Source organism: Mesitornis unicolor, unplaced genomic scaffold (genome assembly GCF_000695765.1).
Source record: "Mesitornis unicolor isolate BGI_N332 unplaced genomic scaffold, ASM69576v1 scaffold28040, whole genome shotgun sequence".
In the NCBI taxonomy this organism is placed as follows: Eukaryota; Metazoa; Chordata; class Aves; order Mesitornithiformes; family Mesitornithidae; genus Mesitornis; species Mesitornis unicolor.
In genome coordinates this window covers 1-13,944 of record NW_010158082.1, presented here as the reverse complement: position 1 = coordinate 13,944, position 13,944 = coordinate 1, and positions in this window count along the sequence as shown.

Below are 13,944 nucleotides of genomic sequence, written 5' to 3'. Positions count from 1 at the left end.
TACAGAGTAGTCACAGACAACCTGCTGTACGTGTAAATGGAGTGAAGGAAGATGCAGACTCAGAGACCACTTCCTTACTGCAACTGGCTAAAACATTACAACTTGATTAAACATGAGATGCATTCCCATTCCCCTTCCCCTCAGACATCATAAGAAGCCAAAGGCTTTTCAAAGTGTGCTTGATATTCTGCTGCTTACACTTCCAACATCACTCACCTCCTTTTGATGAGCTTATGTCTGTTTACAGAGTTCTTGTGACAGAAGTTGACTTTACATTTGGTATAAAACTATTGTCAGGGTACAGCTGATCCTAGCATTAGTTTTATCATTTCATATCCTCAAATAACAGTCCTTTAAGGCAATAAATTAGAAGATGTACACTAATGCTCAAATCACCACACAGATTTTAGTCTCAGCACACAAGTGTCCCAAAGCTCAGACTTTTGTATCCTGTGCTGTTCTTTGTGGCTGCTCCCACAAACTCAGCGTAACACCACCCCTCTGTTCCTTGTACGTCAGGCACACGCACTACAGAGCTCCATTCATCAGGGCACTTTATTTTGCCACAGCAATGTAAGATCACTCTTGAACACTGATATCTGCATGTCCAGAGAGATAAGAACAGTGAGAGATCAGCTCTGCAGCAGTGTTCTGCTCTTACGACAAACTCCTCAGGACTTCAACTCCTACTGTTTTTCCCAGAGTTGGAACACATTTTGTTGAGCTACTTCCAGTGGTGTAGGTGCCTTTTCCCATACTTCAGGTAAAGCCTCCTCAGACATGGAAAAAGCTTCACCTCTCTCTCCAGTCTCTTTTACCTCCTATTCCTATACCTCTGTCACCAAATCACAAATCCAGATATCAACAGCGGTTTAAAGTAAAACTTAAAAAGCATCTGTGATATTGCCCAATGGTTCTGGCATATCACCCAGAGTCACTATTCTTAATAACGGAAATACTAAAAAAACTTAATATTTACTGAGTACTTTGTACAATAGTTGTGGCATCAGTATTACCTTATTCTCCAACTGAAGCAAAAGCAATGTTGAAGGAACTAAGCATAAGTTAACAGTGGAATCTTTATAAGAAGATTTCTTTATACCTCCTCCAAAAGGATACGACAGTCTCCACCAAAGAGGCAGACTTCCATACCAACAGTTGGTCACCTCACCTGATTTAAATTACTGCTTCTTGCCACAATGAGTTGCTGACTTACAGAACAAGGTATGGACTTAACACATAGAAGACCACTTTAATTCCTGGTATTTCTCCTACAAGTTTTAGTACTGACAGTCAGCTACAGACACGCTCAGCAGCAGCAAGAGCAGAAACAGCACTCCTGATTGTCCTCGTGATGCGGTTTACGATAGCTCTCTTCTAGGCCAGGTTGGCAATGCCTACCATCTGCCCAGCTGACACTGCAAGCATTTCTTGTGGGAGCAATGAACAGAGTTTTGTAAGCCATCAGCTAGCCTTTACACTTCTGCTGCCTGGTGACAACTATGTCCAGTGGGTTTCTGAGGGTCAGAGAGAAAGACATCATGTACCCCCCCCCCACCTGGCATGCAACCCATTTCTACCTCTGCAGTGAAAGTGCTGACAAACGCCACTATATGCCAGCAGACAAGAAGGGGCCAGGCCATTTGTGCTGCAGAGCAGAAACTCACCCTTGTCTTGGCACATTAGTCACTGACTCACAGCACTTGCCCTGCATCACCTCAGCAAACAGCTCTCAGAGAGATTACAGGCACGAGGTTTGCTCAGTTTGGTTAATATTTCTTCTTAGTCTGTGTCTAGTGTTCTGTTACACAGACCTTTAGCCCAGGATCCCCACCAGCCCACAGGAGCAGTGCCCACTTCCCTTCCCCTCTCACCACAGAGCATTCCCCAGCAAAGTGAACTACTGATGAGGGAAACAGAGAGGACAATACTTCTGGGGAAAATAAAATGGATGGAGTTACTGAAAAATTATGAACAAAACAGCAGTCACTGCCAATACTGGAGAAAAAAGGCAAGTATCATACAGGGCCTTAACATTAAGTAAACGTCTCCATATACTCTGAATTATTAATGCTTCATCCATACCACTGTACACTGCTTTGGTCCTCATTTAAATAAATGAGGACCATTTAAATAATTTAAATGTAGCTTGCATCAACCTGCCCTTGCTACCCAACTTTCAAGTGCTAATCCCAAACCAGTTGTTACACCATTAGCCCGTGCCAGGAAATCTCAAAATTTGCTTGCTAGGTTGAGTTCAGAGTATACTAACCCAAGCAGAGATGGTTTGATTACACTGACTTTTAAAGCAGGTGTGAAGAGCCTCCTATTAACGCCTGCTTCCAGAGATCTCCAAGTGGTTGTCCTATCGAAGCATATTATTGTGTGAGGGGGCATTATGTGGCATGGGTTAAGGCTAACAGGAAAGCTTTAGCATAATTTCTTTGCTGTACAACCTCTTTGCCTTGGGCATATTTAGACACTAAAACTGTAAAATTACATTGCAAGTGATCGTCAAAATTACACTGTAATTAAATAGTGGGGTCATACTGTATGTATCGAGAGGCTCTGACACAATCTACATATTTCCAAGAAATTAAAGATTTAGGTAGTTTTCAGTACTGCCAATCCATCCAGGAAAGGCAAAGTCTCTTTGCCAGGCATTTCAATGACACCAAAAATAACATTAATTTGGAAAGCGCATACTAAGTGCAGTACACAACACACTCAGACTACTGTATTTCCTGCCTTGTTTTGCTATTACACTAATGCCATCTTTTTCAATCACACACATTGGGCATTCCTCTCCTGCAGGCCCTCAACTCTCAATTTGTTTGTGTTTTTAAATCTTCTCTTTGTCTGTTAGTAATTCCATATTCGGTTCCTGCCCTCAAGTCTACCTTTGTGGTAAGCCAGCGTTTTAGTTAAGAGTATCAGCAGCCTAATTTCGATCTGATCTTAAAGAACAAGCACACTAATTACACATCAGAGAGGGATCAATCAGGGTACTCCTGGTCAGCCCCGAGTAGCTGCACATCCAAGCATAGGTGACTGCTGTCTAACCCATTACAATCAACTCTCTTAATCAGCTTGCAAGGCCTGAGTCTATTGGTCAGCAGATGTCCCTGACACTTTAAATAGAATTTATTTTAAACTGCCTTCCCCCTAAAAGTGTTTTCAGGAAGTGTTTTGTTGAAAGAAGAAAAAAAACCTCCATCCGTATTCAACAGCAAACCCAGGGAAAAGGACCAGCAAGGGACAAAGCCACAGGGAGCACTGCAGGGCCAGCGACAGTGGAAAAGCAGGGACAGCACAGCCAAGCAGCAGACCAAAGCAGCCGACCAAGGCAGCCACAGGTGACCCTCATCTGGAAAGCTTACCTGAACTGTACCTGCACAGCCTCCACCACAACATAGCTGTTACTTCAGAGCCAGCTCCTATCACATCTATAGTAGCGTGATTACTACTACAGCATTAGCTACTATATTGGGTTTTCTGTGAGGGGTTTTCAGTTGTGTCTTTGGTAACGAGGGAAGGGCTATGGAGATGGCCCTTTAAGAAGCTACCTGAAAAGCTCCCCCTTTTCCTTTGTCAGACCCACCTCTGACCAGGGCCAAGCCAATCAGCACCCCTGCGAATTCAGGTATTTAAGGGGGGTGCAGGGCATTTCCTCTCTCTGGCACCGGCCCTGACCAGCGCGGCCCCAGAAGAGACCTGCAGCGAAGAAAGGAGTGAGGCCCGAGTTGAACAACTTTGAAGAACACCAAGGTCGGTTGAAGGAAAGAAAGGAGAGGGAGGAAGAGAAGGACACAGAACCCAGGTGCAAGAGCTGGGTCAACTGGGCTGCAGCTCGTAGAGTTCACCAGGGCCAGGTGAACTCGTGTGGCTTGTGGGCAGGGCCACACGAGCAGTGGCTGACCCTGAAGAAGCCGTGACTCTGGGCAGTGCGTGCTGGAGCAGCTCATGTGTGAGGGAAACTGCAGCTGTGGGCAGACACATATTGGACTTTCGAGGACTTTCTCCCCTATGGAAAGGGGGCCACGTGGAAGCAGAGAGAGAGGGTGGGCGGAATCTTCCTACTCCTGAGGGGCACATGGCGTGAAAACGACTGCAACCCCCACTGCCATCCCCCTGCGCCTCAAGGCAAAGGGGGAGGGGGGAGGTGAAGAAACCGGGAACAAAAGCTGAGCCTGGGAAGAAGTGAGGGGTTGGGGGGAAGGTGTTTTGACTTTAAGATCTGGTTGTATCTCCCATTGTTCTACTCTGATGTTGGTAACAAATGGAAATTGTTTTGTTTTTATTCCTTATGATGAGTCTGTCTGTTGCCTGTGACCTGTTTAAGTGGTGAGAAGCCCTCCCAGTCCTTATTTTGACTAGCCCTTTTTGGGGCATCGTGGTGCTCAGTTATGCACTGGGCCTAAACCACGATAGCTACACAAACACTTCTTGGCTTTTGTTGATTTGTGTCACCACCTAATTTTAGATGAACACTTATCCAATCACTGCTTAGCCAGTTACTAAATTTAGAAGGAAAAAAAAAGAGTTTTTATAAGGGAGACTATGAACATTTTAGGTTTTGCTTGTGAATCTTACCTGAGCTGCAGAGTAATTAAGAGACTCCATACTCAAACTGTAGATTCACTAGTGTAACCAAACAAATTTTGTTCTACAGCATAAACCACATAAAAGCTGATTATAACTGCACCACTCCCAATCTAAAAATAAAGTGGAAAGGTTTATTTATACTGCAAGCAGCATCTTGGATTTAAGCTGTAACTGCAGCTGCCAACTCCATAAAGTAGGGTCTATTATTCCCACTGACAAGTATTTAAAACCAAATTACTTTTCAGACAACCCCCTTCTTCAAAATAAGTCTTAAAACATTAGTATCTTAAGTCAAATGCTCAGGATCAGAGGGCAAATAGTGAGATCAACAGAAACAGCATCAGTACAATTTAACATGTGCGTTTTCAGACTTCACATTACATCACAACATTTAAATGTGTGCTTATCAGCATTTTTCATGCCTTACAAATAAAGCTGAAGGGTCATCCCAGGTAATCAGAGAGAGTCTGGTTGTATGACAAGCTCTGCAAGACCTGAAAAGCAACTGTGTTTAAAAAGATTGCTGTCTTCTACACCGATACTCCCTCACTGACCAAGCAAGGTGAATTTTCAGATCAGTATCCCATCTCTTCTGCCACTGAGGTTTGTTGAGTTTCTAACTTTAGATTTCAGTGGAAACATCAGACCATGGACTTTGGAAGCCACGCACTAAATCTTTAATTTTGAACACGAAAACAAACACAGATAGCTTTTCTGCCCATCCTAACTAATGCAACAACAGCAGCTAGGTGAAGCATGCTTAAATTCCACCTGCAAGCAGCAGAAGAAAAAGAATTAACAATTATATACGCAACCACTGAGTAAGCATGGGAGGTTTACAGTTTTAATTTCCATGAAGAGAGTTGCCAGCTCCTCTAGCCTCAGCTTGAAGGCAAATTGAATGGTTGTGGATCTGTATTCATAGATGGGAGCCCAGATCTATACTCGCCGTCCTCAAGACAAATTGTACACATATGTAAATGCAATTACCCTTAAAAGTCACCTTAAAGGAACAGACACCACAGACACCACTTCCTTGTGCTTTAGGTGCCACTTCCTATACAGAGAGCTGGCTGCAGAGCCAGAGAAATTCTGGCAATGGGAACAGCCTGAACATAGCTGTTGTCTTTCCTGAAATGCCTACAACTCACCAGTCTTCTCTAATGCAGCAGCACCACTCTTTAATTCCAGTTCTGAGAACACACTAATTAAAAGAGAAGCTTCACCGCCTCACACCAACAGCCCAGCCTCACAAATGAAGCTAAGCATGTGTAGAGAGAGAACAAAAGTTAGTCACAAAGTCCAAGTCATGTACACCATGTAGCTGCATGCCTGGAAGCATGAAACTCAGCACTGGGCGAGGTGGCAATCATCACTTGATCTATATCTGGTGTTATTTGGATGCCTGGAGGAGTGAGAGATGAGGCAGAAGCCTCATGGTCCCAGTCCCCCATTTCTTTCCGCCTCAAACGAAGGGAGGTTGTAGAGAGGTGGGTGCTGGTCTCTTCTCCCAGGTGATGGAGGACAGAACAAGGGGAAATGGCACCAAGCTGTGCCAAGGGAGGTTCAGGTTAGAGATAAGGAGGAAGTTCTTTACCGAGAGGGTCGTCAGAGGCTGGAACAGGCTGCCCAGGGAGGTGGTGGAGTCACCATCCCTGGATGTATTTAAAGAGCGGGTAGACAAGGTACTTAGGGATATGGTTTAGGGGGTAGACAGGAGCGGTTGGACGTGATGATCTCGGAGGTCTTTTCCAACCGAGCGATTCTGTGATTCTGTAAGCCATTACCTCTACCCATGCAGGTGTGAATTAACGGACTTTGTGACATAAACATAACTGATAAGGTTGTCCATAGTCATCCCCACCCGCAGGTATGCCCGGTGATGTAATGCAATGCAGAAATCTGAGTAATAACTAAAGATAAGGGGAAACACTGCTAAGGACAAACACCCCAGGTGGTCTAATCCACTCAGGCACCCTCCTGCCTGCTGTCACGTACATCAGGGGATAAAAACCCCAAGATTCATGCTAGAAATGGGGAGTCACTTCTCCAGCCATGAAGTGATGAGGACCTTCCCCCTTGGTTGGAATGCAGGCCAAGGTAACTTACATGGGAGCCCTTACCTGGGAGGACAGGATGAACTCAGAACCATACATGATGAACTGGATGGATTGACGAATTCGCTCCCTCTCCATCCCCACCACTCAAGCTCACCTTGTGGGTAAGACCATTTACCGCAGCTAACGCTGAGTGATAGATTTCCTCCTCAGGTTCATATTCCCTGAGTGTACTTTATATTTCTCCTCAGGGGCATTTCTAGGTTTGCCTGAGTATTCTTGGTTTTGCTCCACTGTATTTCTGTTCGAACAGGCTTGTTTATTGGCCAGGCTCACTGTAGGCAAGTTGTTGTTGTTAGTGTTTGTGTTTCATAGTGCGTTGCTGTTGGTATTATATTAGTTATACAACCTTTAGTGTACCTGTAGCTTTTAATCTATCACCAGCAATCCAAAAGAACCTGTAAATGTTGCTGTAAATAAACGATTACTATTTGTTTCCCGACATGGATCTGTCGCATATTTGGTGCTGGCCTCACAAGACTGAATTTATTTTCCCTGTTTTCGCAACAGCATGCTAGTTAAAATTCCCTGTAGATGGTGGACATCTATCTATCCATGATGAACTACACTGGGATCTGGTGTGTTTTTTTCTCACTCCTCTGCATACACAGCCAAATCAGTATCATCTCTGGTTATCAACAAAGACGACCAGTTTCCTCCTCTCACTCAGAACTCATTGCTGCAAAGAAATCCTAATTATGAGAATCCAGACACCAAAACAAATGGTGACACTAATAAAAGAAAATGCTGCCAACTCAGGCCCAGTGACAGACTGGGCATTAGAGAACAGATTATCATTTTTATATGGTCCCATTAGGGAATACATTGCTGCTGTATCTTATCAATTGCACAAAGTCTCATTTAGAAGAAAAATCTGTTTTGATTATTGTCCACAAATCAGTTCAGAAGAAAAATCCTCAGGAACAGCGAGAGCTATGCTGTTCTCACTTGGTGCCCTATTACCAGGCTTACCACCTCCTCTCCTCCAGGCAAAGGTAGCAGCAGCCTCCCTGCTATGCAGCTGCGTGCCTCTGCTCTCATGCTGGGGAAAAAAAAGTTACAGCTACTCGAGTCGGTAATGCCAAACGGCAGACGCATGGCATCTGCTCAAGGCTGCTGTGTTACGGATTTCTTTTCTGCAATCACGTGCCTAAGTCATTGCTGAATTTCATGCCCCAACTGCTCCAGCCACCGAATTACAGCACACCAGGGATGAACGCCCTAATCTGCCCGAGCAGCACGATTATGGAAAGCTGCATACTGGAGTACAAGGGAGCTACATCAATTCCCAACACAGGCTGATCATCTCTGGGACAAAAAACAGTGTCAGGAGCTGCTACGTTATTACAGCTATTCCTCTTTAGAGCACCTCTGAAAAGGTATTTCCAAGTTGGCTTCACTCACAAGATTCAAAAGGATCTCTAGCACATCAGCCTGCTGTTAGAAACCAAAAATCTGCAGGTTTTCCTCAGAATCAGACATGCTCTCTACATAGCTAGGTCTTTTTTTTTTAATTCCCTGCATATTCAACCTGTACATATTATGAAATTATATTAAGAATACCTACGTGAAGTTTAAATATAGTTGTTGTGAATAACTATAGAAAACGTATATCCTGAGCAGCCTTCTATCAAACCACACACGGCACTTGTGATTGAAATAACTGAAGTAAAACCAGAAGACTTAAATCTTGAAGGACTTGGTAATTTAAGTGCAATTTTCCCAGTCCATTCTCTCAGGGGGCACACATTTATTTGAAAAAATCAAAGTTAAAATAAAATTAAAACAACATTTCAACAACAACCTGAGAACTTACTACTTTGTCAAGTCACAAAAAAAAAAAACCAACCCAAACCCCCCAAAAACAACAAAACCCCTACAATTAAAAAAAAAAAAAACCCACACAAAACCAAAAAACCCACAAACCTGTGGCAAGGAGAAGGCTGTAAGAGATCTGAGAATAAACAGAGTTTTAATCAACCTTGTTTCATTCTCCAATCTTGGAACAAGCTTCAGTGTTGTTAAAATTTGGGACCCACTTCTCCAGCAGATGTTTTGAAACAGCCAGAAGAGAAAGCTGCCACAATGCAACAGCATTATGTCCTTTCCTTCACCCTTTTTTCCAAACAATTGAATACTTATTCATCAGGAAAATAAAAACCCAACAGGGCCTATCACAGGCTCTGTCCCAGATTTTGAAAGAACCAGTTTTTGCGAACATCAGATCAAGAGAACATTTTCACAATTTTTGAAGGGATCTTTCCTCTGTCAAGTAATAGGGAAGCAAACACTCATTTGCAGTTTGTTCAACCCAACAATGCAAGATGGAGAAAAAGAAAATGAAAGTGACCTCAAGCAAAGCAGCCAGACTGCATTCTCCAAGCTAAAAAGGTAATAACATGGCTGGATCTCTAAAGTTAGTGCCTGTAATGACTCAATCTGTACTTGGCAACGTAAAATAATTTAAAAGCAGGACTTGACAGATCCTTAGATGTCAACTACAAGCACTAAAGCTGACAATATTCTGCAACTCAGTTTAATTCTCTGTACATCAGGGCTGGGAGAAGAACTCACACTGTCTAAGACAACAGGACTACAACCACCCAAGACATTTTAAAAATGCAAAGGATGGAATGCACATTAATACTCAAGTCTGTAATTAGAAAGCAACACTGACCAACAATGAATGAGGATGATCTGACTAATGATTAACTAAGCAAGAAGTACAGACTGCAAGACAGGAGAGTCATCCCTCAGCTGCAGCAATGCTTCAGAGATAAAGAGAACAACCACAATTACGCAGTGACCATGGGCATACGACCTACTTGTAGAGAGGCTACTTTTGAAGATACTTTGGACTTTTTATGGCATCATACAATCAAGCCTAAAAATCAACTGTACTGTAGCTGGCTTATTAATCCCAAGATCATTCAGACCACAATAAAATAGACTCCTACCCAAACCACAGACCAATACTGCATATTTCTCCTCAACATCATATGTTTTAAATTTGGAAACAGTTTTGATTTCAATTAGCAACTTTCACACATGCCATAGTGCAAAAGACTGCTTTTTATGTTCAATAGTAGAAATCCTCCGGATGGGCTTTAGCCTGCTCCATCAGTTACCTTATTCCACAGCGACAAACAAGGCTCTTTCCTCATGATCACCGCACGCGAACTTCTCTAACCATTGTGCACAGCGTCCAATCAGAAGGGTAACAGGTCAACTGACTTGGCAGCTTCATAACAAAGTTTTTTATGTTCCATTAATAGCTTTTTATGTCTATCAATGCCCTTTCAACAACTTTTCTGTTCAATGTTGTATTGGGTGTAGCTACCTGTTTCATTCTTCATAAAATAGGTTTCCAGGCCAAGGAAGTAAACTAGAACTATGTTTAAGGTCTTGAGAAGTCAAAGAGGATTACGAGCTCTTTCTCTAAGAGAAGCAGGCACTGTAACCTTCCAGAACATGACCCCTTCAAGCTTCCATGAATATTTAAGTATTGCGCCTCGCACCCAGCCACCCTGTTTTTTCTCTTGAAGCACTAGATTATCAATTCCTTAACTAGTCAAAAGACAAGCAATCTATTTTTTTCCTTCATGTATGCTATATGACATTTGACTCTTCCTCTGAAGACAATTAGGAAAAAACATAGTGATACTGCAAAGACAACAATGGCACACTATTACTAGATACAGTTACTTGTCCTCAGGATTCCCTGATCAAGAGCACTTCAGGGGTGCTGCGAAGAGTCCCACAGCTAAAGCAGTGCAGTACTACGCCTCGTAGTAATCAATGCATCATACTTCTCAAAACTTTTTTTTTCCCCACAGCCTAAAACAAAACCTGAGGATCCAAGAGTAAACAAGGATTTTGTGGAGGGCATTTTGCTTTAGGAAAGAGTCCACCACGGGTACATCCAGCAGAGCAAGTCTGATGACTTAAGAAAGCTATTCAAGTGAGGTCACTTAAAAACACATTACAAAAGGTTGCTCATTTTCCCAAATTTGGCTAACATTAGGCATTATACTTAAAAACGATTGTTTCAAAGGTGTCTCCTAGAAAATCCCAGGATAATTTCCAGGAAAAAAATAAATCCTAATAGCAGCATCTACCAAACTTAAGTTACTGCAAAGACCACTTTCCTAGTAAAATATTCTGAGATTGATTTGGTTTAGAGTCAGAAGGTCTGTATAAACACACTGCCTGCCTTATAACCAAGCAACACATAACATCTTTCCTGTCTTCTGGTTGAGCTAAAGCATAAGCATTTTAATGTAATTACTCAGGTGGCAAGATCTACCACATCCTCTGAACCACTCATGGTTACTTTCCCTCCCTGTTTAAAATATACACCTTCTAGATCAATGGCTACAGGTACAGGTTTTTCAGCCTTAACTAGTGGCATTTCATCAGGCACCTGTTTTTACACAGCGCCACAAGATACTTATTTTAATTCACGTTTGAAGGCAGGTATGTACTCTCAGACAAACACTAAGTCTAACACATCCAAAAGGCATCTGGGGGACAGCCTCTGCCACTATGACAATCTCTGTCATGTTCATCACATGGGAACCTGGTATCATTTCAGCTCTTCTAGCAAGTCTGTTTCCTACACATTTTGAAATGGATAGGCAAGGGCTCAGACTCGGTGAATATAAATGCCTCCTCACAAGGGTAACTCCCATACATTTTCACAGAAGGGGAATGATTCTGCATTTGAGTCAGAGCTGGCTGGGCACATCAGTGCCTGACCTGCCCCAGCATCAATCTGGCTGCCCTCACCCAAGTTAATACCCCGGGGTGACAAGAACAGAGAAGTGCGAAGGGACTACAGCTGACTTCCAGGGCTCATGTGGAGACAGAGTGCCTCCTTCCCTTTTTTTATTGGCTCTTGAACTCTGGGGGGAAGTTGATCTTTTACTGCAACTCCAATAGCTGACCACTTTTTCTGGTTTTTACCACCTCATCAGATTAACACTTTGAATCAAATCTATTAATCTCCCCGTTATCCTGCAGTAAAATGACTTTTAAAGCAAGAGATCTTTTAAAGCCTTAAGGTACTGATGTTTACAACCAATGCTGACAACCACCCTGCCTGGTTCTGCACAGTCTGGATGGTGGGAATGGGGAAACACATCACAGCAAAGAGAGCCCTTCCACAGGACTGCCAGATAACCAGAAGTGACTATGGTCAAAGATTACAGAAAGTTTCACAACAAAACCATGTTACTCACTATCACCAGGCATAAAGACATCAGAAAGAATTTCCTGTCATCCTCTCCCTCAAGAATTGACCCTTTACATTTGTTACTGAAGTGCCTTTTCATTAAAAATATCATTTACAGATCTTCCTCCATCATAAAGATTCATGTTTGTATATAAATTCTATCATACTAGTTGTAGCAGTTGTTACAATCCCATTAGGTAAAGCTCATACTACATAAATTAAAGCACTCCACTGCTAAATTTCAGTGCTTTTTCAATTCTAATACAAACACACAAAGAGAAACCATTGAAAACAAAGGAACTATGTGGATATGTGTAATTTGAAAAAAGAAAACCCAAGAGTGAGTTTATTTCTCAACTAGAGAGCTATTTTACCTGCAGGCTGGACAGCCACCAACTACTACTACAGAAGTGGTGGTAGCAGGCTGCTGAATAATGGTGTACGTGCTTGAATAGTTTGGCTGTGATGTTGGTGGAGGAACAGCATATCCTAAAATAAGAAAAAAAACTTCAATCACCACACATAAGGCACAAAAAACAATCATAATAAAGTAAGGAAAGAGAACATGGAAAAAAAAATAGAAATGTAGTCTTGATCGAGCACTTTAAGCTCTATCAAAATCAAGAGTTGGAACACAATACTCAGCACATCCAATAGCAAAGCCACTTCATAAACCCAAGTATCCAGTACAATTCAACCATCTAAAAAGAACATTGAGCTAATAATTAACTTTGGGAATTTGTTTCAAGGCTGTCTGAATGTCAGTGAAAAACAGTTTAAACAATGACCACAGCTTTCACTTCTGGATGTTATGTCTTGGGTACGTCCCACCCCAGCAGACGAGCTAGTTTAAACAGAACAAATCTTCCTCTGGTTTCCAGCTTAACTTCCACATATTAAGTTTATTAACTGGAAACACGGGTAGGAGTGATTGGATGCAAATGGAAAGGAAGCGGGCTGCATAGCACGGGGAAAAAAAAACCAACCAACCATCTTTCAGAAAACCCATGTCCTTAGCTAGCGAATGTGTCATTTTAACAGCTGTAGTTGGAAAACACAAGCCTTTAACTACTGCATTAACATATACATGCTTTTTAAAAGCATGGTTAGCTGCATGCAGTGTAATCATACAGTCAAGGTACAATTTGCCCAGTTATAACCCATTTTGAGCTTCTCTCCCAGGGTACAGTTCCCAGGTTTTCTGGAATCCAATTCTGCATCTGTAAAGTCGACCAACCTCACCACTTAAAAAAAATGCAAGTAATCAGTAATATTTGTATTGTACAAAAATAAGCTCCAAGTTATTAGCAAGAAACCAAGCCATGGCCTCATGGCCATCCAATGCTTGATAACTGGGGTTTGTGTCTGATGTGTGTCTTTTGCAACTTCTGAAGAAGCACTCCCTTAACTCCACAGTCTTTCCAGAGAAGCTACTTCTTTCTTTGACAGAAGTCAGTATTAATTCAGTTAACAAAAGTACTGTAGCTACTCACCTGCTTAAGCCTCTCCAAGACTACTGAAGTGTATCAGAAAAAGCAAACATTAACTAGAGTACAGTGAAGTGCTCGCAAACCAAAGTGCAAGTTTGGGGTCTGTTTTACTGCTACTACAGCTGTGGCTCTTGCTGCTGTTTTGAGGCAGAAATCCCACACATCTGAGGGATGCATGCAAACTCAGTTGCTATTTTGGGGAGGGCAAACACACACACACACACGTTACACCTCGGAGGCACCCAGAGAAGGAGGGGAAAGGGGGGTGGCGCTTTCCAGCACCTGGATCCCCCGCACACCCTCCTCCCTATGCTGCTTTTAAGCACGAAAGCCGCGACGGTCCAAGCGCCTCACTCCTGACGAGGAAGCCCCAGGCAAGAGAGGCTCAAGAGTTTCCCTCGCTCTCCAGGGCAGCCCCTCTGCGGCGCAGGCCACGGCCCCTCTCCAGAGCCCGCGGCCGGCCTGCGGACCCCGGGGCACCACCAGTGTCGCCCCCCCT